This window comes from Rhinolophus hipposideros, assembly GCF_964194185.1.
Source record: "Rhinolophus hipposideros genome assembly, chromosome: 18".
Classification (NCBI taxonomy): Eukaryota; Metazoa; Chordata; class Mammalia; order Chiroptera; family Rhinolophidae; genus Rhinolophus; species Rhinolophus hipposideros.
In genome coordinates, this window is record NC_138064.1 from 47502105 (window position 1) to 47526527 (window position 24423).

Genomic DNA, 24423 nt, shown 5'->3' on the forward strand with positions numbered 1-24423 from the left:
ACTCGTGTGTTTCTCCAGCATAGGACTTGGTACAAAAGAGTGCTCGGTAAATGTTTGGTTTAATACATCCTAAGGACTTATGTTAAAGTACATTCTGGTTTCCTAATTCCTGGTTTTTTGTGTTGGTCTCTAATCATATTTTAAAAGTAATCATATATCCTCATCCTTTGTCTCCAAACTACTGCCTCTCTTCCTTGGTTTCCTATTTACTCTTCAATGAATTCCAATCTAGGTGCCACCTCAAACATTCCACTAGAATAGCTTTCACTAAAGTCACAAATAACTTCCATGTTGTTAATGGTATTTTTAGCTCCCATCTTACTTGTCTCCTTTGAATCATTCTATACTCTCTTCTATTAGCTTCTCAGCTTCATTTTATGTTTTTCTCCTACATAACAGGAAGTGACTTCTCATCCTTTTTTGGCCGACCACTCTCCAACCTCTAAAGAAGTATATTTTAAGGCTCTGTGCTAGGCCCTCTCCACTTTTTATACTATTTCCTACGCCATCTCAGCATCTTCTATCGTCTACATGTCAACGGATCCCAAGTCTCCTCCTCCAAGCTGCAGCTTAAGATTCCCATAAGTCCAGACAGCTACTTGACATCACCACTTGAAGGTCTCAAAGACATTCAGACTCAACCTGTCTAAAACTGAAGGCATAATTCATTATGTAACAAATATTCAGTGAGTACCTACTATGCGTCAGCAACTGTCTGGAGCTGAGGAACATCAATGAAAGAGACTATGCTCTGAACTTATGAAGCATAACAACATTCTCTGCTCCCCCATCTCCAATTTGATCCTTTCTCAATGCTCCCCACTTCCCTGAATGGCACAGCCATCCAACCAGGTGCAAAATCCAGTGATTAGAATCATTTTAAATATGTCTCTTTCTCACTGCTCTTCACACACCCATCCCCAATACTGCCAACTTTATCTCTTAAATATAGCTGAAATCTGTCCGTATCTCAAGTCTTTTCAGCTCCTCTACCACTTCCATATTCCAAGCTTCTCTCGTCTCACATGCATTGCTTCAACCACTTCTTAACTAGTCTTTCAGCATTCACTCCAGTTCACCTATCCACATAACAGCGAGTGGCCTTTTCAAAATGTAGATGTGAGAGTGGGACGTTTCTTCTGCTTCTCTTTATTTTTTGAAGATAGGACAAAACCATAAGCAATAGCCTACAAACCCTTGCTTAGAATGTTCAGCATCGTCTTCAACAATATATCCCCTTCCTGTCTGTTCTAAACACACTTCCCTTCCCTTTCTCCTATCACAGAACCTGTGTACTTGTCGTTTCCTTTACTGGGAGCATTCTTACACACACACACACACACACACACACACACACACACACACTCACTCACCTCTGCCTGGTAAAAATCTATTATTTCTGCAAACTTAGCACATAAACCTTCCATAACTTTCCATATGTTCATTCGGTTTACAATTATATTCTTGCTGTGAACTATTCCATGGGTTTGAGAATCCAAAAGACTACATGATTTCTAAGGCCCCTTCCAACTGTAAAAATCATCTATGCCTTTATTATATAGAAAATTGTTATTTATAAATAATGGGGATGAAATTGAATTTGGTTGACATCAAAAAGTAGAGCAAAGAATAAATAACAAATAGGCAAAGCTCAAAGTGAACATCCAGGTACTCAGAGATGCAGAGAATATTCTGGCAAATTTATTCCTAAAAGAGGAAAGAATGGCTTAATGCTTGTAACATCTGGAGATCAGAATTCTAACATAGGGATTAATATACACATGTTAAAATGGCCTCATCCTAATAGGCTCAGAACTGCAGGTGATTTGTCCGTATTACCTAAAACACAACACAATCTGCCAGTCCTAGCAGCCTCTGCTCAGTAACCAGGCTCAGGATGGAGCCAGAGGCAAATGAAGATTTTACATTTGGCAACGAGAAGCCGATCTCCCACCTCATCCCCTCTGAGCCTCACCTTTGTGAATGAATTCTTTCGTACTTTATTAAAATTCTACAGCCTTCATGCAAAAGCTACTTTAGAAAACTCCAGTTCATGAAATTAGAAAACTTCCTATATTTTATGTCTCCCAGATATGGCAACAAAATATTAAATATATCTTTAAAACCTGAAAAACAACCTTAATGTAACTTTTCCATGTACTGTATAACCTTTGAATAAAACAAAAAAACAAGCTCACAGATACAGATTGGTAGTTACCAGAGGGGAAGAGGGTGGGGGAGGGCGAGATGGATAAAAGGGGTCAAATATATGGTGATGAATGGAAACTAGATTTTTGGTGGTGAACACGCTATTGAGTACACAGATATCAAATTACAATGTTGTATACCTGAAACATATAATGTTATTAACCAATGTTACCGCAATTAAAAAGAAAAACAATTAAAAGAAATAAAACATTACCAGTACCAAAGGGGGGGGAAGCTTTTGATATGTGTAACTTTAATTCCAATTTTGTTTATAATCCTCCTTAAATTTCAGAAATGGATAAACATTTTTCTCAAAAAGTAGTGATATGGATGCTTTGAAAAATTGAGCATAAAGGAAAAACTTATTTCCTCACTTTCCCAAATTCTATGAGATAAAAAAAGACATTCTCTTAAAGATTTATAAGTTTTTATGTCCCAAAGAAATTTTTAAAAAAGGAATAATTTTGTTGGTTTAACTTCTATATAAAAGAAATAGAAAAATAAATTAGCATGTTCAATAAACATGTGAAAACATATTAACCTCACTAATAATAAAAAAATAGTTATCAGATTATAATTTAGTCTATTAAGAAGGCAAAGACACACACACACAAACACACACACACACGTGCAAAGAGAACACCCAGTATTGGAATGTGGGTATTCATGAACTAGATTGGTATAGCCATTCTGTGGGGTAATTTGTCAATATGTATCAAGAACTTTAAAATATTCATGCTCTGTAATCTAGCAATTACACTTCTAGAAATGAATCCTAAGAAAATCAAAGATGCAGTCAGAGATTTGTGTTCATTACTATAATCTAAAATGCTATTTATGATAATGAAAAACTGCCTAAATTTCCAATATTCAAAAAATAGTTATATAAATTATTGTATACCCACTTGACGGTCTATCATGCAGCCATTAAAAAGCTTTTTTTTTGAGAAATATATAGCAACATGAGGAATATCTGAAAATAAAATGTTAAATGTTTTGAAAAAGCAGGATGCCAAACTCCAGGTAACAGCAGGATCCAATTTTGTTTAAAGGTATATTTACAAAGGCTCTGCTTGTTGAGCTAGGTAAAGGTTACACATGTGAGTTTTCTGTAGGAATAACATACACCAGTAAAATAGTTAAAGTTTGATTTATTATGTTTGATACAAATACCCACTCAAAAAAAAAACAGAAGGAAATGCAAAAAAAAAAAAAAAATTTTAATCTCCTCAGTATTTGCCTTGGTAATTTCTTGGGGTTGAAGGAAGACCTACCTAGAAAGCAAAAAGAAAAATCTAGAAAGCAAAATGGAAATATAGGAATTAAATGAAATAATTTATATAATTTTTTTAGAATACTGTCTAGTATATGTTGTACGTTCAAAACTATGACATTCATTATCTAACCTTTCGTTATCTACAATTAAAGGTCTTGAGTAAGAATAATTCTGAGAGTGAGGTTATTGAAAGCAATCACTAAAAGCACAGCTTTGGAGAGGAAATTGTGTGCTACTGTCCTCAAACCCCGTATCAGCAGCTGCTTCATCTCCTGATGTGGGCCCCCAACCTTTCATTCCTTACAGCACCCCAGAAAGTTCAAGGGCTCACCTGAGAGCACCCTGAGGCACAAACTCTCATCAGATCCATGAAAAGATAACCAAAACTTAGATGTAAAAGATAACCAAATTGCTTTAATTTGTCTTCTGATTCAATGAAATCACTTAATTTGGTGGTGGGTGGCTGGGTGATAGATTAGATAATGGATTTAGAGAAGAGATATCTGAAACCAAAGATTTCCACAGTTGACTTTATTAACGACATTATCTTACAGGGTATCAGCTGTGGGTAGCATTTCCTTCCTTTGTTAAGCTTTTGCCTATCATCTACACTTTGATGGATGCTTAGATTCAATCCTAGCCAGGAAACTTCATTGCTAAATTAGTAATAACCTCTTTTCCCAAAGGTCAAGAATGAATTAAAGTTAGCTTCTACTCAATAAACATTCAAGGTCCAAATCTTCCTCTCTGGATGACATCACTCCCTTGTTCACCTTGCTTTCCCTTCCTGCCCCCATCCCCTCAGGTCAAAATATCCCCTCAAAAGAGATCAGACTTCCAGAATTATCACCTTGGGAAAGTCTCCATACAGATAAAAAAGAGAAAGACATATTGAAATTTCTACTGTATTCACTCTGACCATAAATCCCAGGCCCACCTGTTTTCCTCTAAATGGTAGCTAAAATAACTTCTATGTACTCTGGAACTTACTAAGACAAATACAGATTGTCAAGATTGTCCAAAGGGCATGGAAGAAGTCAAGCTATTTCTTTCCTCTTAAAGGAGACTGGGTTTCTCCACCTTTAGCCAAAATCAAACAAGCAAACAAACAAACAAAAAAAACCACAAAGCTAAAAGCTAACTGATTCTTTCTCTTCTCTGGAAAGACTTTCTATTTTGTTTTTATTTTTTTCTATTGATTATTTTTAGTTTCTATCTCCAACTGTACATAGCCAGATGAAAACTATGTTTCACTTCTTTAAATTAAATGACACTTTTTTCTACCTATAAATGTAATGCCTATTCATTCTAAAATTTTGAAATTGAAAAGAATGTTTTTGGGAAAAAAATACATTCACTTGAAATACCATTATCCAGAAATCACTACTGTAAACATTTTGTTCCAGGCATATATATAAAATTGTAACAGTTAACCAAAGGACATTTGTTCACTACTTCTCTGATAATCAAAGAACTCATACTTTTTTTAAAGTTAAAAATTTATTCCTGAAGCTATGAGTCTATTGGTGGCGCTGCCAGATTGTTTCAAGGACTGACAAAACACCAGGCCACTGGTATAAAGAGAGAGAACTTGAAAGGCAGGAGTATCACTTTAATTAAAGCTGATATGTTCATATCACAATTTAAAATACACCTTGAACAACACAGGTTTGAACTGCACAGGCCCACTTACACGTAGAATTTTTTTCAATAACTATAATCAGCCCTCCACATTTTGGGGTTTTATATCCACAGATTCAACAACCACAGATCAAAAACAGTAGTTTTGATCCATGGTTGGGTATCCTCAGATGTGGAGTGCCAACTTTATGCATTGTTCCACACTATTTTATATAAAGGACTTGGGCATCCACAGATTTTGCTATCCTCAGGGGTCTTGGAACCAATCTCCTGCACATACAAATGGGTAACTATAGTTAAGTTTTGAGGGAGTCAAAAGTTACAAGTGGGTTTTTGACTACATGGAGGTCAGTTCCCCTAACGCCCGTTGACAAAAAGTCTACGTATACATCTACGAGGTGTGATCAAAAAATATGATGAATGCGGCTGCCAGGAGCCATTCAACAGAAAGGCAGAGATCTTCAATACGGGAAGCAGCACGTGAACCTTAGTAACAGTGTGTGACTAGTTTCACCTTGTTCAGTGCGGTCAGGCAGGTGTGAGCTACGGTTGAGACAAGGTGTGTTTTAAAGTGTGCTATAAATCATCCTTCAGCATGACAATGCTCCATGTCACACATCACTTCTGGTACATGCCAATTTCTGTCCAATAAAAACATTATGGTGTGTCCTCATCCACCTTATTCACCGGATGTGGCACCGTGCCACCTCTGGCTCTTCCCCAAAGTCAAAATGATTCAGGACACTGAGGCAGCCACAACAACGCAACTAAAGACACTCACAAAAGAGAACTCCGGAACTGCTTCAGAAAGTGGCAAGAATTATGGGATAAGTGTGTTTCAATCAAGGGAGAGTATTTTGAGGGGGATTAAGGGGAACATGTCTTTTACTATAATACATTTTTAAAATTTAAACATTCACCATATTGTTTAATCACACCTCGTATTCTACAAACCAAAAACTAGATTTGTATTTGTAACACTTATTAAGGAATACATTTCTTAACCCAGTGACTCTCAAAGTGTGGTCTACAGAATACATCCTATATAGAAATCACCTGGGGGACTTGATAGTAATGCAGATTTTTAACACTTACCAAAGGTCTAAGAAAGCAAAACTCCAGGCACTAAGTAGAAATGACAGGGAGGACAATGTGGGGAATATACATGCTTAACAGGTAGACCAAAAATTGCTAAATTTGAAGCACCACTGCTTTGTCTCTTAATTAACAGAAACAGCAACTGTGATTGTTCTGAGAATGAAAACTCAAAGAAACAAATTTACACTTTTTAGTACCACTGTACAGAATTGGTAATAACTGCACACTTAATATTATTTATTTATGATAATGACTTTCTTCTAAATTGAATACAATAAATAATATGTCATGAGACGAAAAGAATCTTACCACTGTAATCCTAATTTTCCCCTTTCAAAAGAGAAAGTCTATTCTCTTGCTAGAGAGAAGGCAGGTTTAACCTTGGTTGTGACAGGTAATGGAGGGGTGGGTACCATATTATAGATAAGATAGCACTGAGCACAACTTGGGTTAAAATTGTGAAAGGAGGGTGACATCAGAAACATGATGGTATGAGGGGCCCCCTTGATCTCTCCCCTTGCAGTTGCAACAAGTTGAACAGCTATAATTCAACAAACGATTCCCTATGCAACACCCAAACACTTCTGAGACATCCTTGCATCAAAACATCTGAAGGTGGGCAAATCCAGAGGGGAGAAGTACAGAGATGGGGACCGCCAATGCAGCCCGGAGCTCACTGCAGTCCCAGGAGAGGGGAGAATTCAGGCTGCAGGTATACTCTCTGTGACCCTGAGCATTCTAGCCTGAGTGATCAGGATATAATTGGGCTAAACCCAGGATCGGAGCAGAGACCTCAGGGCAAACACCAAATACAGAAGTGTGACAACTGTGGCCTAACAGCCCTTATTGCCAGGCAGAAAACAAAGCCACGGAGACTGGCTGTGTCCCTCCACCCTCCCAGAGCTAGTCTCAGTGTTAAGAGAGGGGCCCAGGAAAAAACGGTAGCAGTGTAGGATTAAAGAGCAGAATATCTACAGCCCTGAGAACTGGAGGGACAGTTCCTGAGTGGAAGATACATAATGAGGCTAATTTCAGTGACAAGGGAGGAGCTATAGGGGCGAGGCAGTTGTGGTCTGATAGTTGCCATTACACAGAGGTGACCAAAGCTGCAAACACACCAGCAGACTCTCCCAGCCCACCCCGCCCCATCTTTCCCAGCTGATCCCAGCAGGGGCACCCAGGGCTGCTGAGGCACACAGCTCTGCATCAGAGGCTCAGAACCCCACCACCCACCACATCCTACCATGGGGGTGGGACCCAGAGACTGAGGTGGCCTGGTAACAGAGGAGACACCCACCTCCCCAGGAAACATTCCACTGCAAAAAGCTTGGACTGGGCAAGAGAAAATAAAGTGCTCCAGAGCTACCTACAGAAAACAAAAGAAAGACCTCTTCATATCTACCTGCTGCAGAATTCATTCCATAGAAGCCCAGGAAGACAAATAATTTATCAATTATCATCAATAACCAAGTTAAAAGGCAGCTCAGAATGAAAATGAAAAATCTCCAGAATAAACTTAATTACATGGAAATATGTGAAATAAATGAGAATTTAAACAGAGAATTCAAGACTGCAGTTCTGAAAAAACTCAAAGAGATGCAAGAAAACTCAGATAGGCAGTTTCATGAATTCAAAAATAAAATCAATGAACAAAATGAATACTTATAAAAGAGAATAAAATTTTTAAAAAGAAACACATAGAAATTCTGGAGCTGAAGAACTCAATAAAAGAGATGAAGAATGAAATTTCCAGAGTAAGAAATAGAGCTGACCAGATGGAGAAAAAAATTAGTAATATCAAAGATAGAAATCTGGAAGTGACACAGATGGAAGAAAAGAAAGACTTGAGAGTTAAAAGAAATGAAAAAACTCTACAAGAACTATCTGACTCCATAGTAAAAAAAAAAGAAAAAGAAAAAGAAAAAAAAAGGATATACCACAAGAAGAAGAAAGGGATAAGGGCACAGAGAGCCTATTCAAACAAATAGTTGATGAGAACTTCCCAAACCCATGGGAAGAACTGAATCCTCAAATCCAAGATGCAAACAGAACACCTAATTACCTCAATCCTAACAGGCCTTCTCATAGGCATATTATACTGAAACTGTCCAAAATTAATGACAACAAAAGAATTCTCAAGAAAGCCAGGGAAAAGAAGATGGTAACCTACAAAGGAAAGCCCATTAGATTATCATCAGATTTTTCAAGAGAAACTCTACAAGCCAGGAGGGAGTGGAATCAAATATTCAAACTATTGAGAGAAATTACCAGCCAAGAATAATATATCCAGCAAAGTTATCTTTTAGTTGTGAAGGAGAAATAAAGACCTTTCCAGATATACAAAGCCGAGAGAATTTTCTACCACAAGGCCTGCATTACAGGAAATACTGAAGGAGGTTATTCTACCTGAAATAAAAAGACAAAAGAATACAAAACTATGAATAAGATGATTAACAAACAGACAAAAGCAGGAAATGGCAACTCTTACACAGAACAGCAGTACACACTTAAACATAACATAAAGCATAAAGGAAATAAAAACATTTAAAAAAAGAAACAGACAATTTGCTACTGTAACTCAGAAATGAAGTCACAGCATAAATAGGGATAATTCGTGACAACAAAAACATAAAAGAGGAGGGGAGAAAGGTCTGAATTTGTAACGAAGAATGGAGATAAGATGCATGCTGAAGAAAAAGGACTAGTGTATACAGAAGGTGCCAAAAAAGGTATACATTTTTTAAAAGGAAAAAACTGTATTAAAATTGTAATATGCAATATATACTGATAACAAGAGACGAATACAGTCACGTTTGACTTCTGCAATTACAAGAGGTGCTCAAAGTGGTTACCATCAGCATGCAGACACTTCTAATTATGGCGAACATTATTTGGTAGACTTCTGTGGCGATCGTGTAAATTGTTCCAACACCACGGTAGAAGAAACAGGACTTATTGCTGTGCAAGGCCTCCCAGATCTTCTCTTGTGCACATCACACGCAGTACCATGCGTCTCAAACCGATCATGAATGTGTGCAATTGTTCGGTGTGTTGGAGGTTCTGTTGCATTCTCACGCCTCCATTGTCGTTGTACTTCCACAATGTTCTCGAATTTCATATACCACTTCAAAATAGTATTGTGCTCCTTGAATAACAAGCGTACTTCTGCCATTTTCTTTGACTACCCTGTCTGTTGCATGGTCATGCTAGCATTCATTTGATTAATGCCATCTTTTGAATGAATGTCATATTACACATTGCTACTGTAATTCAATTCAACTTTGAAAAGTAATACATAGATAACATCTCTTAAAATATGTATACATTTTTGGCATCCCAGGTATATGAAAATTTATTTTACATAAACCTAATGGTAACCACTCAAAAGAAAAATGTAGAACTGAGACACATAAAAAAAGAGGAAACAGAGGAAAATACCAACAAACTAAAATAACAAACAGAAACACAAAGGGAAAGAAACTGAGGTACCAGAAAATAAAAGATAAAATGGCTCAGGAAATCCTCATATATCAATAATCACCCTAAATGTAAATGGACTGAACTCATTAATAAAAAAGCAAAGAGTGGGGCCGGCCCAGTGGCTCAGGCAGTTAGAGCTCCATGCTCCTAACTGCGAAGGCTGCCAGTTCGATTCCCACATGGGCCAGTGGGCTCTCAACCACAAGGTTGCCAGTTCAATTCCTCGAGTCCCACAAGGGATGGTGGGCTCTGCCCCCTGCAACTAAGATTGAACATGGCACCTTGAGCTGAGCTGCCTCTGGATGGCTCAGTTGGTTGGAACAGGGGCTCTCAAACACAAGGTTGCCAGTTTAATTCCTCGAGTCCCGCAAGGGATGGTGGGCAGTGCCCCCTGAAACTAAGATTGAACACAGCACCTTGAGCTGAGCTGCTGCTGAGCTCCCAGATGGCTCAGTTGATTGGAGCGTGTCCTCTCAACCACAAGGTTGCCGATTCGACTCCTGCAGGGAATGGTGGGCTGCGCCCCCTGCAACTAGCAATGGCGACTGGACCTGGAGCTAAGCTGCACCCTCCACAACTAAGAATGAAAAGACAACTTGAAGCTAAACGGCACCCTCCACAACTAAGATTGAAAGGACAACAACTTGACTTGGAAAAAAGTCCTGGAAGTACACACTGTTCCCCAATAAAGTCCTGTTCCCCTTCCCCAATAAAAAAGAAAAAAAATAGCAAACAGTAGCAGATTGAATGAAAAAACAAAACCCAACTATAAGCTGCCTTCAAGAGACACATCTCAACTGCAAGGACAAATTTAGACTCAAAGGGGAAGGGAAGAAAACAATACTACAGGCAAATGGCATCAGAGAAAAGCGGGTGTACCATACTTATATCTGATGAAACAGACTTCAGGATAAAAAGGATACCAAGAAACAAAGATGGACATTTCATAATGATAAAGGGACAATACAACAACAATACATAACACTTATCAATATATTTGCCCCAATCAGAGAGCACCAAAATACACGAAGCCTCTACTAATAGAACTAAAGGGAGAAACTGACAAAAACATAATTATAGTACGGGACCTAAATATGCCATCATCAGCTAAGGATAGATCATCCAAACAGAAAATCAATAAGTAAATATCAGCCTTAAATGACACATTAGACCAAATGGACATAATTGACATTTACAGAGCCTTTCATCCTAGAACACCAGACTATACATTCTTTTCTAGCGCACATGGAACATTCTCAAGGATAGACCGACAATATATTAAGACATAAAACTAGCCTAAGCAAATTTAAGAAGATTGAAATCATACCAGCATATTCTGTGACCACAATGCTTTAAAACTGAAGACCAACTGCAAAAAGAAAGCTGGAAAAAAAACATAAATACGTGTATATGGAGATTAAACAACACGCTACTAAAGAACTGAGTCAAAAAAGAAATAAGAGATCAAAAATTATGTAGAAACAAATGAGAATGAAAATACATTGTATCAAAATTATTGGGAAAACAGTATTGAGGGAAATTTATATCATTACATCTCAAGAAACAAAAAATTCCCAGATAAATAACTTCACATTACACCTCAAAGAATAAAAAAAGAACAAATGAAACCCAAAGTCAGCAGAAGGAAGGAAATAAGAAAGATTAGAACAGAATTAAATGAAATAGAGAACAAAAAGACAACAGGAAAAATTAATGCAGCAAAGCTGGTTCTTTGAAAATATTAATAAAATTGACAAACCCCTCACTAGAGATATTAAGATAAAAAGAGAAAAGACACAAATAAACAAAATCAGAAATGAAGGAGAAGTTACAATGGACACCACAGAAATACAAAGGATCACTCCAGAATACTATGAAAGACTATATACCACCAAATTCAGTAACCTAGAAGAAATGTACAGGTTCTTAGTAATATATAACCTTTCTAGACTGAATCACGAAGAACTGGAAAATCTAAATAGACCAATCAACAGTAAGGAAATTGAAACAACCATCCAAAACCTCCCCAAAAGCAAAAGTCCAAGACCAGATGGTTTCATTAGTGAATTCTACCAAACATTCAAAGATGATTTAACACCCGTCCTTTTCAAACTCTTCCAAAAAAATTAAGAAGAGATAATACTTCCTAACTCATTTTATGAGGCCAACATTACCCTGATACCAAAACCTGGTAAGGATAACACAAAAAAAGAAAACTATAGAACAATATCTCTGATGAATACAAATGCAAAAATCCTAAACAAAATACAAGCAAATCAAATACATTTTAAAAATTATACATCACAATCAGGTGGGGTTCATTACAGGGACACAAGGATGGTTCAATATATGCAAATCAATCAACATAATTTCACCACATAAACAAAACAAAAGATAAAACTCATATGATCATATCAATAGATGAAGAAAAAACATGTGACAAAATACAACATCCATTTATGATTAAAACACTTAATAAAATGTGTTTAGAAGGAAAGTACCTCAACATAATACAGGCCATATACAACAAACCCTCAACTAAAATCATACTTATTAGTGAAAACCTGAAAGCTCTTCCTCTAAAATCAAGAAAAAACAGGGATGCCCCGTCACCACTGTTATTCAACATAGTATTGGAAGTCCTAGCCAGAGCAACCAGACAATAGAAAGAAATAAAAGGCATCCAAATTGGAAATGAAGAAGTTAAATGATCACTCTTTGCAGATGACACGATTCTTCATAGAAACCCTAAAAAATCCACCAAAAAAACTATTAGAAACAATAAACAAAAGAAATGAAGAGGAAAAAAATTTCTTTTACAATTGCAACAAAAAGGATAAAATACCTAGGAATAAACTTAACAAAGGATGTGAAATACCTATACACTGAAAACTTTAAGGCATTATTAAAAGAAATTGAAGAAGACACAAAGAAATGGAAAGATATTCCATGTTCATGGATTGGAAAAATCGCCATAGTTTAAATGGCCATATTACCCAAAGCAATATACAAATTTAATGCAATCCCATTCAAAATCCCAATGGCATTTTAAAGAAATAGAACTAAAAATCATCACATTTGTATGGAATTACAAAAGACCCCAAATAGAATCCAAACAAAAAAGAACAAGGCTGGAAATATCACACTCCCTAACTTCAATTTATACTATAAGGTGGCAATAATCAAAACAGCATGGTATTGGCAGAAAAAAGAGACACACAGACCAATGGAATAGAATTAAAAACCCAGAAATAAACTCACATGTATATGGGCAGATAATTTTCGACAAAGGAACCAAAAACATACCATGGAGAAAAGACAGCCTCTTCAATAAATGGTGCTGGGAAAACTGGAAAGCCACATGCCAAACAATGAACTAGAATGCTATCTGTCTAGTTTATGCACCAAAATTAACTCAAATGAATCAAAAACCTAAACTTAAGACTTGAAACAATAAACTGCATAAAAGAAAACTTAAGTATTAAACTTATGGATCTTGGGTTCAAAGATTTTATGAATTTGACCTCAAAGGCAAGGGAAGTAAAAGCAAAAATAAATGAATGGGACTATATAAAACTAGAAAGCTTCTGCACAGCAAAAGAAACCATCGATAAAACAAAGAAGCAACCAACCAAATGGGAGAATATATTTGCAAACAAGGCCTCCAATAAGGGGCTAATATACAAAATATATAAAGAACTCATACAACTCAACAACAACAACAACAAAACAATCCAATTAAAAAACGGACAGAGTACCTGAACAGACACTTCTCCCCAAAAGACATACACATATCCAAGAGCTATATGAAAAAATGTGCAACTTCACTGAATGAACTAATCAGAAACAGTTTTGGGGAGAAAAAGGAAAAAACCGAGAGTTGTTAGATGGGCAGGGTAGGGGGGATAAGGGGAAAGGTGAAGGGATTAGGAAGCAGCTGGTAACCACAAGATGGCCTCAGGGTTTTTGAAAATTAATTTGGGTAACGTATTCAATAATGTTGTAAAGATTTTGTTGGGTATCTGATGGACATGTGTCCTATTTGGGAGACCACCTCAGGGATACTGTGGATGCCTGATCATGGCATTGTACACCAGAAGCTAAACATTAATGAATGCCAACTATAAGAAAATGCAAATCAAACCCACAATGAGATACCACCTCACACCTGTTGGAATGGCTATCATTAGCAAGAAAATAACAAGTGTTGAAGAGGCTGTGGAGAAAAAGGAACCCTCATACACTGCTGGTGGAAAACAGTATAGAGGTTCCTCAAAAAATTAAGAAAAAAATTACCATATGACCCAGCAATCCCTCTCCTGGGTATCTACCCAAAAACTCTGAAATTATTTATCCATAAAGATGTATGTACCCCCATGTTCATTGCATCATTATTCACAGTGGCCAAGACATGGAAACAAAGTGCCCTTCGGTAGGTAACTGGATAAAGATGATGGGGTACATATTTATACAATGGAATATTACTCAGCCATAAGAAAAGATGAAATACTGCCATTTAAGACAACATGGATGAATCTTGAATCTTGAGATTATCATGCTCAGCGAAATAGGTCAGACAGAAAAAGTCAAGAACCATGACTTCATTCATATGTGGGATATAAACCGGAAAGCAAGAAATGAGCAAGACAAGCAAACAAGCAAAACCTCATAGAAACAGTTTAGTGGTTACCGGAGGGTAAAGGGTGGGTGGTAGAAGAGGGTAAGGGGATCAAATATACAGTGATAGAAGGAGAACTGACTCTGGGTGCTGAACACACAACGCAATATACAGATGATGTAATATAGAAATGTACATTTAAACCTATATAATTTTACTGATCAATGTCACCCCAATAAATTTAATAAAGATAAATTTTTAAAATTTGTGAAAGGAGCCCTGAGCCACACACACATTTCCATCCTGATCACCATTACTAATTTCCTTGCCATTTTCATAGACAACACTTTCCTTAAAATTCAGAATCCTTTCTGGATGGCAAGATAATGTTGGACCTGGTCAGGCTGGTTGAAGGCTTCAGTGCCACACCCTAACCAAGACAAGACCCTGGGAATTTGTTGGCCCCTGTGGGTCTTGTGATCAAGCACGATTGGAACACCTGGGATAGACCAACTGCCTCCAGAAACTTGAAAAACTCTTATGGCAAGAGATTGGAGGTAAAACTGTGGTAGGTTAGACCAGTGACCTCGTAGTTTTAGTACTAATAGAGGCAGTCATTCTTATTAAATTAATTGGTAAGTTAATTATTAGTAAGTTAACTAACTCACTAATTTACTTATTAGTAATTAATTAGTAAATTAATTGAATCCGTTATTAATAACTGATTTTCTGCTAAGAATTACAAGAGCGTGGCAGACGGTGGGTGGGCAGTGAGCGGGATTCCTGGTCCACATCTCTAACTTCACTGAGCAGACTAGAAGCATGCTCTGACGACGTGTTCTCTCAGGGATAAAGACTGCAACTGGACATCTGCCAAGCGGTGGCAGAACAAGACCTGGAGGCCCAGAAACAGCCAAGTCCAGTTCAAGTTAGGGTGATTGAAGTCAGGAATTGACACACCGTTTGGATTACATGACGACCATCGAGGAACACCAGAATTCTCACTTGTGGTGATGCTGTTCAGAGCTGAGAAGGAAAAGGAGGGCGCATTTGCCTATCTTGCAAGCGAGGGCGTAGGAAGCCAGACATACTAAAGCTATGCCTTTGTCTCATGAAGATGAATCCCTGGCTGGTACAGATTTGGAGGTTCTCAGGTAAGGGTCGGAGTGGGCTTCCAGTGTGGCAAGGTGTGCTGTAAGTGGGGACCTTTAGGTACTCTCCTCTGGCATTTGTGAGCAAATAAACACTGAGGATCCCAACACTGGCCGAGCTTTGGGTGTTGGAAATGGCCTCATGCTTGATTCAGTCTGGGATAACAGGACCCTGTAATTTCTTTACTAAAGCCGCTGGAGAAAGAGTCCCCCACGGTTGTTCCCTGAGAATTCAAAAGTTCCAGCCCCCAGATGCTTTTTAAACCTATGGATCTGCTTATAGCTCTACCTGGCAGTGCCTCTAGTTCACCCCCACACAGAACTACGATGATAACAGCTAAGCACACTCACAGAACGATAAACAGTAAACAACAAAAATCTCTCAACCACTCTGTCAAATATCAGGAGATCTCATGGTGATGGGGGATTCTCCAAAGTCTAACCAGGGGCAAGTACAGCAGGACAAAGCTGATTGATGTGACAAAGTTCTTCCCCCACCTCCAACCCTGCGAAAAAAAATTCTTGTACTATTATTCCTTTACCTAGGATCAGTCTTGATCATGAATACTCATAATCCATTATTACACATTGAAATTACAAGACTGATTCTGCTTAGAGAAAAGCAGTTGTCATCTGTAATATTACTTTGGACTTCAAACCTGAGTCAGTTTACCTCCCTCCCAAAGACTCATGGGCCTTCTCCAGCGCTTCTCTTGGTCAAGCGCTTCTCTTACTCTGCCCGCAAGTCATATCACAATTGCTTTTCTTCCAAGAAGCTTTCCTAATCCTCCCCTGACCAAGACACAAGCTCCATTAAATATTCCCACATAATCTCACACTTCTCCTGCTTAGAATTTACCGTATTGCAAATAACAATAATTAAATAATTATTTGAGTAATTACTTGTTCAGTCTCTAAATCCCTCAATAAACCATAAGCTTCATGAAATCATGACAATCTCATTCATTGCTGTTACCCCAGTGTTGAATATAAGCTACTGAAAGAATCAAAGAGCACCTAAAAATTAAAATTAAGGTAAAGCTATCACTAAGGTCCTTTCACTTTATTAAGACTATGCAAGCTTAACCTCAACTACTACTTTGAAAGATAACTATGACTTAAAATGTTTAACAGATGTCATTAACCTTTAATTTTTCATTCTGCTCTAGTTTATGAAACAGTGATAAAATGGTGAGTTCAAAATAATATTTACCTATGAATCATTTTGTAAACTGGGTCAACAAATAAAAATGGTAACTAAGTAGTCCTACAGTGACCATGGTTCCAGTTAAATAATATACAATCAGGGCAAAATATGGGTATTAAATATTCATGAGCTGCTCAGAATATTATGAATTAATCAGTGCTTCCTCATTTAAATGTTTAATATTTAATACTAGTGCTTCTAGTCTCTTGAAATTATTACACTTTACTATGTCTCTTACAACTTAATAACAATAGAGTTGATATATAATATCTGAGAATTCTGGTTCCATAGTGATCTGTACATTAGAGGAAAATGTGATTGTAATGTATTAAGCATTTGAGGATGAAATTCTCAACACGTTTATCTCAGACGCAGAGAGATAATAAGAAAATAAAAACACTCATGATAAGTGAAGTAAGGCGTGTAGGATGTGACCGTCTTTCATCTATGATGAATTTTTTGTAGAAGTTTACTAAATATCTGGCTTACATAATTCCCCTAGACAAATGTAAGGGGTATGCTAAAGGCATTTTAGATAATACAAAGTTTTCATGCTTGCATGTGAGTCTAGTAAATCTTCTAAACACTGTGGAAATAGAATAATAACCCCCTCCCCAAATGAACTCATTCATTCCAAGACCTGTCAGGCATCTTATAAGTAATGCTGGCATTTGAAAATTCAATAATAGCCGTAATGTTTTATTCTCACATATATTCTATCACTCAGAAATCTCTAAAAAAATTATCTCTGACTCATCTGTCTTATAAGATGCTATTCAGTTCTTTAACATTATCAGGGAAGCACCTTGGTGCATCAAACACAAAACAATGGTGACTGTATGGGTTGACTTGTGCATTGGCATTCCCTCTCCCCCAAAAGTCCTATGTTGCTGTCCTAATCCCCAGTACTTCAGAATGTGACCTTATTAGGAAATAGGGTCTGCACAGAGGTAATCAAGTTAAAGTAAGGTCATTAATGTGGGCCATGATCAAATTTAACTGGTGTCCTTACAAAAAGGGGAAATGTGGACACAGAGACAGACATGCATAGAGGAAGGAGAGTGTGAAATAATACATGGAGAAGGCGGCCATCCACCAGCAGAGCAGAGAGGCCTGGTACAGACCCTTCCCTCACAGGCCTCAGAAGAAACCTATCCTGCCCTGCGCATCTCAGCCTTCTGGCCTCCAGAACCGTGACACAATACATTTCTGTTGTTTTAAGCCACTTTATTTATGGTACTTCGTTACAGCAGCTCTGGAAAACAAATACAGTGACATAGTAAAATAGTATGCATTACAACAGAAACATTCCATTCATAAAACACAAAAATTAACTTTCCCAGTGAAGCTGCAATTTGACTCTAATGCACATAATATAGGAACATGAAAAATTATTATGTATTATATGTTATTAAAAGTTATTTTTTACAATGTCTATGTTACTTAGGAGTGTTATAATTGATACGGCACTTGTTCCTCTGAAATTTTTGTCTCCAAACTGAGGTAGATTTTTAGCATGATATTGCCTTTTTCTTCTCAAAATAAATAATTTATTTCCATGTATCTGTATCTATCAATAACAAAACTACTGCAAAGAATAAAGTATAAATATGGCCATGTTCATCAGATGAATAACAGCACCTTTCATCAAGTAAAACAAATTCAGAGCAGATGCGTAATTGCATAAGCAAGTATATCTTCATGTATGTTAATACCAAGCACTGTTAATGTCACGACCAGCATCACCATTAATGCATTAAGTATATTCAATAAAACAGGTAAAACATTTTAAAACAGTTAATACCTACATGCATTTTGTTTGGATGTCTTATATTAGAACTGCAATTTGGAGACTGAAATTACATTTTAGGAGCCTTAAGGAGTCTTCTATGTAAAGAAATATTTGGCGAGTGTGTGTACTATACATATGTGTATATCCATACACACACACACTTCCTTCTTTATATAATCAGAGTATATAAGTCTGCATTTTTAACTTCCTTCATTCTACCACAATTGATTTTTTTTCATAACTTGAGCATTGTTTAGTTTAATAATTTTTAATTCTCAAAATGCCTTGTTTGAAAAATACAAAATGGACAGTATCATTTATAATCGGAAATTTCCACTGACTGAAAAGCAATTTCCCCAAGATCATAGTTCAAAAGCCAAATCTGGGACTCACCTGCTCATACGTGAGGAAAAGGGGCAATGATATTCTAGATTACGACCCTTCCGTTCATTGTTGATGGACAAATTAACTAGTATGAAATTTTAAGAATATAAATTTGAAAAGAACACTTTTTTTCTCCTCTGCACCTCTCATATGCTCTGTATCCAACATTTAGGTGTAAGACGCACAGTTAATGCCCAGAAGTTCAGTGTTCTGCATTTATTCTTCTGTATCAAAATGCTAAAAAAGCAATTTATAGCAAGTTTTCAGCACATATGTTTTAAAGGAAATCATGTTCTCAAGACACAGCCAAATTTAAAATAATTAACACTATAATTTACTATGTTTCTATCAAATATACCATACTCTACAGTAATGTATGGAAAAGTAAAACTACTAATAAATTACTTCATGATTAACTAAAATATGAAAAAAAATTAGCAGTATGAATTTGGTTATCCAAAAGAAGGCATATAAAACACTAAATCTAGATATGGTTTTTAAAGTGACTCCTGAGAGTTTGCCTCATATTAATGCAATCATATAAACTTTTAAAATAAAGACCAAACATTTCAGACATCAAATATTACTAAATGATTTTAACATCTGCCCTATCCAGTTATTTAAAGGTATTCCCTAGTGTCTTTTACTATCAAGAAAAATTATGAACTTCTTTTTTTTTTACTTAAAGACTCTTTGTAAGTGCTTTTGGATTTAGAGAGAGAGACAACTATGTCATGAGAATATTTGTTTCCCTACATTATATACTTTCAAGATAATCTATTCCTGTTTCTGTATTGAAGAGACTGCTGCAACATTACTGAAAACATAAACTTGGGTAAATAATACTGAAATGTTGTTCAGCAAAAACAGAATCTCCAATGCGCTGTCATTATAACTGCAGCTGATTTTTTTAACCAGTGGGTTCCCCAGTCCTCTCCCAAGTCTACCAGCAATCAGATCTATTAGAAATCTGATACCACTTACACCAACTCATTTATCAGCTTACCAACTGTTAATAGTCAAGTACCTCTAACCATGAGAAAATAACATCTATTTCAATACACCGTCTTTGGATTATATCTAAATGAAATAGAGAGGGAAGAGTAATATGCTAGAGCGTAAACATAGTATTTCTGAGGGGAAATAAAATAGTATGTTCTCTAATTTAAATTTTGTAATTGCTTTATAATTATGTAATTACTACCTTGGATATTGCACATATCACTACATCATAGTCCTAATAAGGCACACTTGGCATGAGAGTTATGTCCATCTCAATTTTTTCTACAGCAGCCTGCTTTAAGGAGACATTCCTTTCACTCTAGTATTTAGCCTGAACTTTTAGCAAATCTTCCAACACTACTCTTTATCACGAAAACATTTTGATTATGTCCTCTGTGTATTTTTATGTGATTAGCTCTCACAAGCATCTATTTTCTGGGGCTTCTTTAACTTTTGAGGGTTTAAGTTAAAAAGTCTAATGGACTTATATTCACATTCAGACACCAGTTCCTATTTGGTAGTCAAACATCTTTTCATTGTAACAACTCTCAAGTTAATCCTAAAAAAAACATAACAATAATTTATATTTGGTGCTATTGTTATTTATTGCTTTTTAGGTCTTGTTTAAAACCAGCGGTTTAAAACCAGTGGTTTTGTTGTTTTTCCAACTTTTGATTTTGTTAATTATTTGAGGAACTTTCAGGCAGTAAAGGATTGAGCACAAGAGTCAGTGAGAACCTTTTTTTTTCCTTTTTATTAATATTCTTCATATCCTACAGTATTTTTGCGAAGTCAGGAAATATAAGAAACTTCTTTAAAAGTGTATTGGTTATGTACAATTCCCCATGATTCTTGATTTTGCTAACACATTGTACAATACTCAATTTTAAGTATTTATTTAAAATTTTGCTCTTTGGTACTTAAGCATTCACAAGTTGACAACTTGCTCTCAGCCCTTTCCAGTTTGCAACTAAAAGGAATATTTTTCCTGACATATTTCTTTCTATAAACCTTTCGTTAAACACACTTTCCCTGTGTCTGTGTCTCTCTCCCTTTCTCTCTCTCTTCTCATATAAACTTGACAGTGTAAGAGTCTCTGGGGTCTTGAAATATGTCACTAGAAATGACCCCAAATGCATAAATCCGTATGAAGCAAATGGAGACATGAAGAACCAATACCTTCCCATGTGAAGCATTAGGGAGATTCATACACTAGAAAAGCATGCACAGTAGCTGTTTACATTCAAGAGTTCAGGAACAATATTTTTAATTTATTTTCAATGATAGTTTATATTCAACCTTATTTTATATTAGTTTCAGGTGCACAGCCCAGTGGTTAGTTTACATAGTTTATGAAGTGATCCCCTTGATTGGTCTAGTATCCACTTGGAAAAATTTTTTAAATCATTATATTGTTTAAACAATAAGTATGTTGAGCAATATCACAGTGTCTCTGACACTTTCACAAAAGGATGAAAGAAATGTTTTTGCTTTTAAAAAAAATCCATCTTCAAATTTAATCTTACCGAAGAAAATGGTATTTTACCATGGAAATGGGCTCTGGCCTTATTAAAAGGTGTTTCCCCTTGTTAACCTTTCGTTAGAAGAAGACCAACTCCTCTATGATGTCACAGCCAATGGGCCTTCTGGTGGGGACCAATTACCAAGACCTGGTTCTCCCTTTCTCTTTCTCATCCTGTGTGTTGATCGAAGCTCCAAGATTCCTGCTGACTTCAAAGGCAGATTTGCTCCAAAATCAGTATGGCAGGGGGAAAATCAGGGCAAGAAAAGGCTTCCAAAGAAAGACAAACTCTTGACAGTATTCTAAACTCACATTTATTGCAAACAGGTTACCGAAAAAGTTAAAATACCGCCCTATGAAAAACTCACAATAATGATTTAAAGGCTTATCATTTTTTGTTTGGTTTTGAGCCCACACGCACAGCTTACGGCATGCTCTGCCACAGAGCACCAGCAGGACTCAGGGAAACTAACTCAATGCAATTCAGTCACGAGCCACATTCAGTTCTCCCCGCAGCTTCACTAAAAGCAGTTTGAATGTGCTCTTGACAAATAATGTTTGGGCAGTGCTGACATTTTTGAGGCCCTGGTTGGGGGAAATATACATACAGAGAGAGAATTTCATAAGGAATATTAAATATACCAATCTAAGTATCAAATGGGAATGTAATCTTAACTAGCAGCTGTAGTGAATTTGTTTTGGTAAAAATAAATGATCAAAACCCACTAGCTTATTTAATTCATATCCTACTTTTGTCTCTTCCAGTTAAAAGCAGTTGCCAAGTATGCTATGGTGATAGGCACCTAACCACTTTGAAAGAGAAGTGTGTGTGTGTGTGTGTGTGTGCGTGCGTGCGTGCGTGCGTGCGCGCGCGCATTATTTATTTTCATTTTCCTTTACTGGGAAAAAAGGATGTTCTTCATACATCCTTTCCGGCAATCCACTGACAACTGTTTTCCAACAGTAGGCTATCTGAATTAAGGTTTGAACTGTACAGAACAAAATACACATGAGATACCACAATTCCCCAATACTCTTAAAAACAAATTCTACCATGGAACATATATAATGAACAATTAGACAGCAAATTACTATATCATAAATAGATTTTATAATTAGGTTATCAAAGTGCTTAAATCTGAATAAGCAAGAACCAATTTTGTGTTCTGGTAAACTAAAACAGAAACAATGAGGAGTTAATCGAGATATACCTAAATTGTCAATATTTCAGAAGCACATAACAGAAGTGTATTTTATGTTGATTTTTTTTTTAAAGACAGTAATTTCAAAGACCTCACAAAACACAATTAGCAAGGTTGTGGACAAGAAAAAATGCTTTTTTAGATGAAGAAAAAGCCAAGGGCTATCATTTATGAAAGAGGTTTAAGTAATGTCAGACTAGTCTGCTCACCAAATACAGGAAAGGCTACCAGCCAGCAGCTGTAGCCTAGTATTCACACCTTAACCAGATCCCGTAGTTCTATTTTTCCATGACCATATTATATAATTTAATCTTAACTGGATTCCAGTCCTATCTTTCCACAGCTATAAGACCTTGAGTAATCCAACCAATTTTTCTGGACCTTGATTTAATAAACCACAAAACACAAGTAGATTCAATGACATACAAAATGTTTTCCAGCTCAAAATCTCTTAAAACCCTGTGGTGTTCTTGTGAGATTTATTGATATATTACTAAGAACAATTATTGAATTCCTTTCTTTAAAAATTAAAAATGACCTAAAATAATCAAATGTCTTTCTGCTAGAACTTAAGGTTATTTCCCCAACAGCAGAGAAATGGACATGACTTGGTCATTCCTGTAATTCTATACCGTCCAAACTAATCCTACTCAGTGATATTCACTGTGTATTTTCAACCCAAGGACTCAAAACTTTCTCTAATTCTAGAACATTCTCAGGAATTATCCCTTGGAATATTCTGCCTCATTTGCTACACCCCCTCCTTCTGGAACTCCTATTCGATGTACGGTAGTGCTTTTGCTACATTCTTGGCTCAGGTTGGCTCAGAGTGTGATTGGTACAGAATCAGGCCCCTACCTACATGTACAGCATGCTGTAGCTTCTGTTTCTCTCAGGTGGTCTATTTTCCTACCCAAGAACCATGACAAGAAGCCTGCTTCCATGTCACATGTCAAATCTGATGGGCAGAGATTTTCTGGTACTCATACAGGAACAGGAAAACCCTATGAGAGCTTTGGACCTTATGCTGGGAGTTCAGGTCTGTCTTTCTTTGTTTAGAGACCTGAATCCTTGATTCAGAGTAACGAATCTCAGCTCCTAAGGTATGTATATATTGGATCCAGATACCCCTATGGTCCATTGTACCTTCTATTGTTTCTAACTACTACGTCTTCAGATCTTTTCTTGTTTCTGGCACCTAAAGATATCCCCTAGTTTGCTCAACTGTGTACTTTAAAATTTTTTCTGTCATATTATTATATCCAGCACTTAATATGCTTGGATGGCATCAGGGTTTTCCCATGTTAGTGTACCGCTTACCTACTGCTGTGTCTGTGGTCTACACAGACAATTAAGCGCTAGTCCCTGGTATCCCTCAGGCACATTAAAAAATTCAGTTGCATCATCAGTTCTACTTACTACGCTGTTGTCAGTCATCAGAGTCGCCCTCATGTCTAGAAGAGCCACAACCTGAAATGAAGAAATTCCCTACAGGCATGAGACCCTGATAAAACTGACTAACATTAGAAGTGCTCAATAAGGAGGAAAAGGTAACAATACTGCTGAATCAATGGCCTGTAGGGGAAAGAAAAGGCCAGGATAGAGCCAAACAGAATTTAAGAAACGTGACCAAAAAATATAAATTTTAGCAAGCATGACATAAAAGTATATCCTTACAGAATGATTTCGGGTATAATAAAAAACAATCTTATGAGAAAATCTCTCCTTTGAGCTAGTTTTCAAAACTTTTTAATTAGGAATCATACTGATACACCACAATCTTTGGATAGAAGCTCGGTTAACAAGGAGAAGATATGAAAGTGTGTTAGATTGAAAAAAAAA

The 24423-nt window shown here is 36.6% G+C and overlaps 1 protein-coding gene across 3 annotated transcripts in view; it reads right to left on the reverse strand.

Moving 5' to 3' along the window:
• The window catches only part of RELN (reelin), a 518204-nt gene that overhangs the window by 465482 nt on the left and 28299 nt on the right, over nucleotides 1–24423 (reverse strand). The window lies entirely within an intron of this gene.